Source organism: Mus pahari, chromosome 21 (genome assembly GCF_900095145.1).
Source record: "Mus pahari chromosome 21, PAHARI_EIJ_v1.1, whole genome shotgun sequence".
Classification (NCBI taxonomy): domain Eukaryota; kingdom Metazoa; phylum Chordata; class Mammalia; order Rodentia; family Muridae; genus Mus; species Mus pahari.
The window spans coordinates 4,770,267-4,776,341 of NC_034610.1; positions in this window are offsets into that span (position 1 = coordinate 4,770,267).

A 6,075-nucleotide genomic window follows, 5' to 3' on the forward strand; every position below is an offset into this window, starting at 1 on the left:
TCCCAAGTGCTGGGATTAAAGGCCTGCGCCACCAGGCCCGGCTATGGGAGGCATTCTTATTCAAGTCACCAGGCTGCATCATCATTGTCTAGCCTCCTGTCAGGGTGTTCTGTTGTCACAACAACAGGAGCACCTTTTAACCTTTATCTAGAAAATTCCTCCCAAACATGCCCAGAGGCTGTCCCCTCGGTGAATCTAGTTCTGTTGACAATCAGACTCTCACGACTTCTCTATAACAACTATACAAATATAAACCGTATTGTGTGTAGTAGGTAGTTCAGAAAATATCACCCCACATTCGTGTTTAGCCAGAATCCCAAAATATGACCTTATTTAGAAACAGGCTTTCTGACAATGTGATCAGCCATGGTGAGGCTCGAAGTGGAGCTCAGAGGTACAAAGTGTGGGGCCTATCATTTGTACTCTTGGGGTGCAACAGAGAGTTCAGGGATTAGGATGGGCCCTAGAGCCGATGAATTTATAAGAATAGGAAAAACTAACACAAGCAAAGACAGAGGCAGACTGGATTGCTGACAGCAATAGACACCAAGTCCCGCTAACCACCAAAAGCTGGGGAGATACCAGAAGAAACCATTCCCTGGGGCTTCCAGGGGGCCAGTCCTGTTGACTCCTCAGGTCCAGTCTTCTGGCCACTGAGAGCACATACTGTTCATGTTTTAAGACACATGGTATGTGGCCATTTGCCACGGGAATCCAGGGAAACCAGAGTGACACATGCAAAGGCCACTGGACAGCTCAAGACATCTCCCCAGGAGGAAGTGGCAGCCTTTCATTTGTTTTTTTTTTTTATGCTTATTGCCTTATGTGTACTTTCTGCAACATACATATATGACTTTGATCAGAAAAAAAAAAAGTGTGGGGCTGGAGAGATGGTTTAAACTCAGGGATTTCTTTACACTAGGCAAAAGCTCTACCATTAGGCCTCATCCCTAGCCTGCCTGCTTACCTGCCTGCCTATCCTACTTATCTATCTATCTATCTATCTATCCATCTATCTATCTATCTATTTATCTTTTTACAAATAGAAAACTAAAGCTATTTTCTACAACAAACATTTATTGTCACAAATTGACACGTTGCATTAACAGCCTTTGAGCTTGGATCACCATGGCTGACCTCCCTAGTATGTGATCCCATTACCTGGAAGCTTGTTAGAAATGCAGAATGCCAGGCCCCAGCCAGGACCAGTGAAGAAGAAATTACATTCAAAGAGCATCTTTGGTTGCTGAAGAGCCAGCTCGCAGTTAAGAATGTGTAAGTCCCTTGTAGAGAATCTGAATTTAGTTCCTCGCAGCGGAGTCACCCACTCACTTCACAGCTTTGGCGGACGGCATGCTGTGAGAGAAAGAATGTTGACATCTCTGGGTGCCACAAGAGTCCCCTGCATCCTTACAGTGAGGCCTACTACTAACCTAGCTTTGCTACCTGTAGCAAAGAAAATGGAGTCCTTCCTTAAGTTCCTTGCACCTTCCCCTGCTGGTTCACATGATTACAAGGGTATGGGAACCTAGTGGGACAGTGTTCTGGAAGCCTCTGGTGACACTGTGGGATCGCAAACAAATGACGGTCCTTTCTAGTCCCCATTCCACTTATTTACGTGCAGATTTGTCCCTCTGGGTGATATAGCTCTTCCCTGTCCCAAGGTGTTTATTCAGTAACATGATGTTCTCATGGAGTCAGTCTAAAGACCTCAAGCTGAGGAAGCTCAAAACAGGGCCTTTGAGCCCCACCTTGGCTACTGAGCTAGAGAGCTGTCCCTATGGTAACAGAGAGCTGTCCCTGGGATTTCAGAGCACTGTCCCTGGGCAATCAGGTTTTTTTGTTTTCCTTTGGCTTTGTTGATGGCACTTACAACAGTGAGTCTCTACCCTTCTCTGCAGGGCAGGCCTCTGTCATTCTGAGGAGACTGTAAAACCCCTCAGCGTTTCACGTCTGCATGGAACCCAGATTCTTCCCATTCACACCCAAGGAAGGCCTTTTATGATCTGGCCACATCTCTCTAGCCATTTTTCTCCTGTACTCGTCATTGGCTTCCCTGTCGACCCCGATCATTCACCAGTGGCTGGTCCCCTCCTAGCCCTTGCTTAGCCTTGCTGCCTGGAGACAGGGTTTCCCTAAGCTGATCTCAGTTAATGTATGTGTCACGGTGAAATCCACCTGACTGTTCTACATGTTCACTCCACAGTAGCTGGTGAGGGCAGAACTCACACTGTCAAAGAACTGACCCAGCGCCTTAAATGATAATGGTCTGAATGAACTTATCTCTTGTCTTTCCTTTGGCCATGGGCAGCCAGGACTCTTGGCTACTCCTGAAACTTTAGACATCTGTTTTATTCCCAGCTTTCATACATTATAAACACCCACACTGGCCTGTCAATGCCAACACTCTGAGAGATGTAACCCAGGCTAGCCTCATACGAGCTACACAGCTGAGGCTGGCTTAGAATTTATGACCCTCTTGCCTCTGCCTCCTTCCTTAGTGTTGGGTTTATCGGCATACTCTACTGTACCTTTAAGAAGGAGGTTTAACTCTCTATAAAACCATCGTCCCCATTGTCTGCCCTTGCATCCATCCCCAGTGTCACAGCCACACCTTATTTATTTTCACACTTGTCTTCAGAGTAGGTCCAGAAATTCTAAATCACAGCCAGGCATAGTGGCTCATGCTTGTAATCCCAGCACTCAGGAAGCCAAGGCAGGAAGCCGTGACTTCAGAGCTAGCCTGGGCTACATGGTGAGAGTCCATCTTTAAAAAGGCAGCTAGTTTGTATTTTTTGCTGGCATACTCTAACCAGATTATCATGTCTGAACCAGGATTACTTTCTCTATGCTTGTGAGTGCTTTTCCTAGTGTTCTTTTGGGGGTGCTGTGTGTTCCCTGCCTTTCCAGGCTCTTTACTGTCACTTTTTTCTGTCTTGTCCCAAACACACCCTATCATATGTTTCTCTTTCTATTTCCTAAACCAGGAACCTGAAGGTGACCTGTTAAGTCATTTCAGCTTTATATGTAAATTTTAAAGATTTACTTATTTATATATGTAAGTACACTGTAGCTGTCTTCAGACATACCAGAAGAGGGCATTGGATCCCATGACGGATGGTTGTGAGCCACCACATGGTTGCTGGGAATTGAACTCAGAACCTCTGGAAGAGCAGTCAGTGCTCTTAACCTCTGAACCATCTCTCCAGCCCCTCACTTCAACTTTATATAGCCAATAAATATCAGAAGCAGGAGGTCAAGTCTGGAGGTGTATTTAACTCAGAGAACCATGTGTACATGTGTGTGCATACATTTGTTTGTGTGGTTGTGTGACATGTGGTCCCAATATTACAAACTCAAAACACATACACACACACACACACACACACACACACACACTGATACACACATATTACTGATACACACAAATTACTGATCCTTCTTTGCCTAGTATTTTGAGCTTTGTTTTTCTCTTTTCATCGAACCCTGGGGAACCCTAATCTTGAGCCTATCCTTCTATAATGGTGGTCCTAGATCTAAAATTCTGAAATACAAGAATTTTTTTTTTTTTTTTTTTTTTTTTTTGGTTGACAAAACAGATTTGTATAGGGACGTCTGAAATGCAAAGGGCACTGGGAGGAAANTTTTTTTTTTTTTTTTTTGGTTGACAAGACAGATTAGAAAAGGGACGTCTGAAATGCAAAGGGCACTGGGAGGAAAGTAGTTCCAACTTTCTTTCCTTAATATTGGGAACTGAACATGCTTCAGGAAAGAACTCTACCACTCAGCCACATTCCAGCCCAGATTTTGTGTGACTTTTCCTCACAAACAAATGTCTGTTCTCACCAGACAGGGCACCACAACACACCACACATCAACACTCTGCCCGAGTCCAGTTTGGCAAACTTAGGAGTTCACTGCACTTACCAATGGGAACATGATCAAGGCGCTGCTCACGGGAGCAGGAGGAGCCCGAAGTGGCTGCATCTGGGAAAAGGTAGGGCAGAACCTGCCTGATGGTTCTTGAAAGCACTGAATTATATTCTCTGATACTTCTTTCCTCCCTTCCTCCCTCCTTCAGTCTTTCATCCTTTGCCTTTCCCTCCCTTTCTTCCTCCCTCCCTTATGTCTCTAGTTTCCTTCCTTCTTTCCTGATGCTGGGGATGAGAACACAGGGCAGCAATGTATGCTGGGTAAATGCTCTACCACTGAGGTACACCACAGCCCCATTTTCTATTCACATTCTGCTTTGAGAGAGACAGAGAGATTAGAATTTTCCCCACCGCCATCATGGAGTGATACAGAATGAGTCTTCTGTTTGCAGCCTACGACCTAAGCGCGCTCCATCCTGTCAGGACGAATCACTCATTATCACCCTTCTCCCCTTAAGTGCTGCTGACTAGACCCGGGGCCTTGCACGTCCTAGAGAATGCTCTACCAATGAAAGTGGAGGCCTTTAGAGAAAAAAAAAAATAGCTTTTAGGATCCTGGCTGTGGAGACTCACTTGTACAATTCCCATGCCTCTCTGACCCACCTTCCGGGCTTAGGAAAACAGGACAAGAGGAAAGAGCAGACTTCTCATGCCCCTCTCTTCCACATTCTCCTAAAGCCAGCCTGGAGAACAGCATGCCTTCAGGTTGAAGCTTCAGACCAAGGACGCAGCCAACTGTCTGCCAAGGACCTGGGAGCCCAGAACAATGGAAAGAGCTGAGGCAGTTGAGCAGGAACATTCTAGAGGAGAAAGCAAATGAGCAATGGTGCGCGATTCAACCAAAGTGGAAGAGAAGCTAACACATGCCTCAAAAGAGCAAGACAGGGGGCTGGAGAGATGATGGCTCAGCGGTTAAGAGCACTGACTGTTCTTCCAGAGGTCCCGAGTTCAATTCCCAGCAACCACACGGTGGCTCACAACCATGTGTAGTGGGGTCTGACACCCTCTTCTGGTGTATCTGAAGACAGCTACAACGTACTCATACATAAAATAAATCTTTAAAAAAAAAAAAAAAAAAAAAAAGCAAGACGGGCCAGGGAGATGTCTCAGGGATGATGGTGACCTGCAAGTCTATTTCCTAATAGCACACGGTGGAGGGAAAAAGCCTACTCCCACAAGTTGTTCTCTGGTTTCCACACATGCACGTACGAAGACAAAAGTAAGTGTGGAACCGTTGTCACCACGAGCACAGACTGCTCGGCTGCTCTGCCCTCTCTCCCTTGACCACAGCGGCTATGCATTTCCTGGCCTCTCCCCACCCTTGGGGTGCCTCCCTTGTTTCCTGCGCTCTGCCTGATATATTTGCAAATGCTCCTAAGAACAAGGGTGATGGAGCACTGCCCTTGAACAGTGGAGCACCGTCCTTTGGCTCCATCATTCGTTTATGACTCTGACGGTGGACACCTGGGGGGCTCCACGCTCTGGGAGCTGCAGGCTGGAAGCTCAGAGCTATAGCATTTGGCTTAGAGGTATGTGTCCTTTGGCTGGCTCTCCAGACTTCAGGTCCTCACCAGGTAGCTTCTTCTGGTGGCTCTACACTAAGTGGCCTAGCAAAGATGGAGACTGGGAATCTCCTAAGGGCTTTTTCTAGACATTTTTTTTTTTTTAACACGGGATGATCTAAATTAAAAAAAACAACAACAACAACAACAACAACAAAACCAAAACTTTTTCCAAACCAATTATTTAGTTTGGACCTAGTGAGAAAAAAAAAAGATCAACTGAGAGTTTTGAACACTCGACTCAAGAAGAAACCATGCCCTCTCCTTTCTCTGTCCCCTCCCTCCTTCCCTCCCCCATCTCTAACACCCGCAACCCTCCCCCTCCCATTTGTTTGACATCTTTCTCTGGCCTTTCACTTTTAATAGAATATTCTCCGGACAATTATATCCTGAGAAGAGAAGACAAGTATCTGCCATAGTCTAAGAGAGTCACCAGCCGATGAGAAACACGTACTCTGAGAAGTGTGAGAATAAAAAAGATGTGCCAGCCAGGCAGTGGTGGCGCACGCCTTTAATCCCAGCACTCGGGAGGCAGAGGCAGGTGGATTTCTGAGTTTGAGGCCAGCCTGGTCTACAGAGTG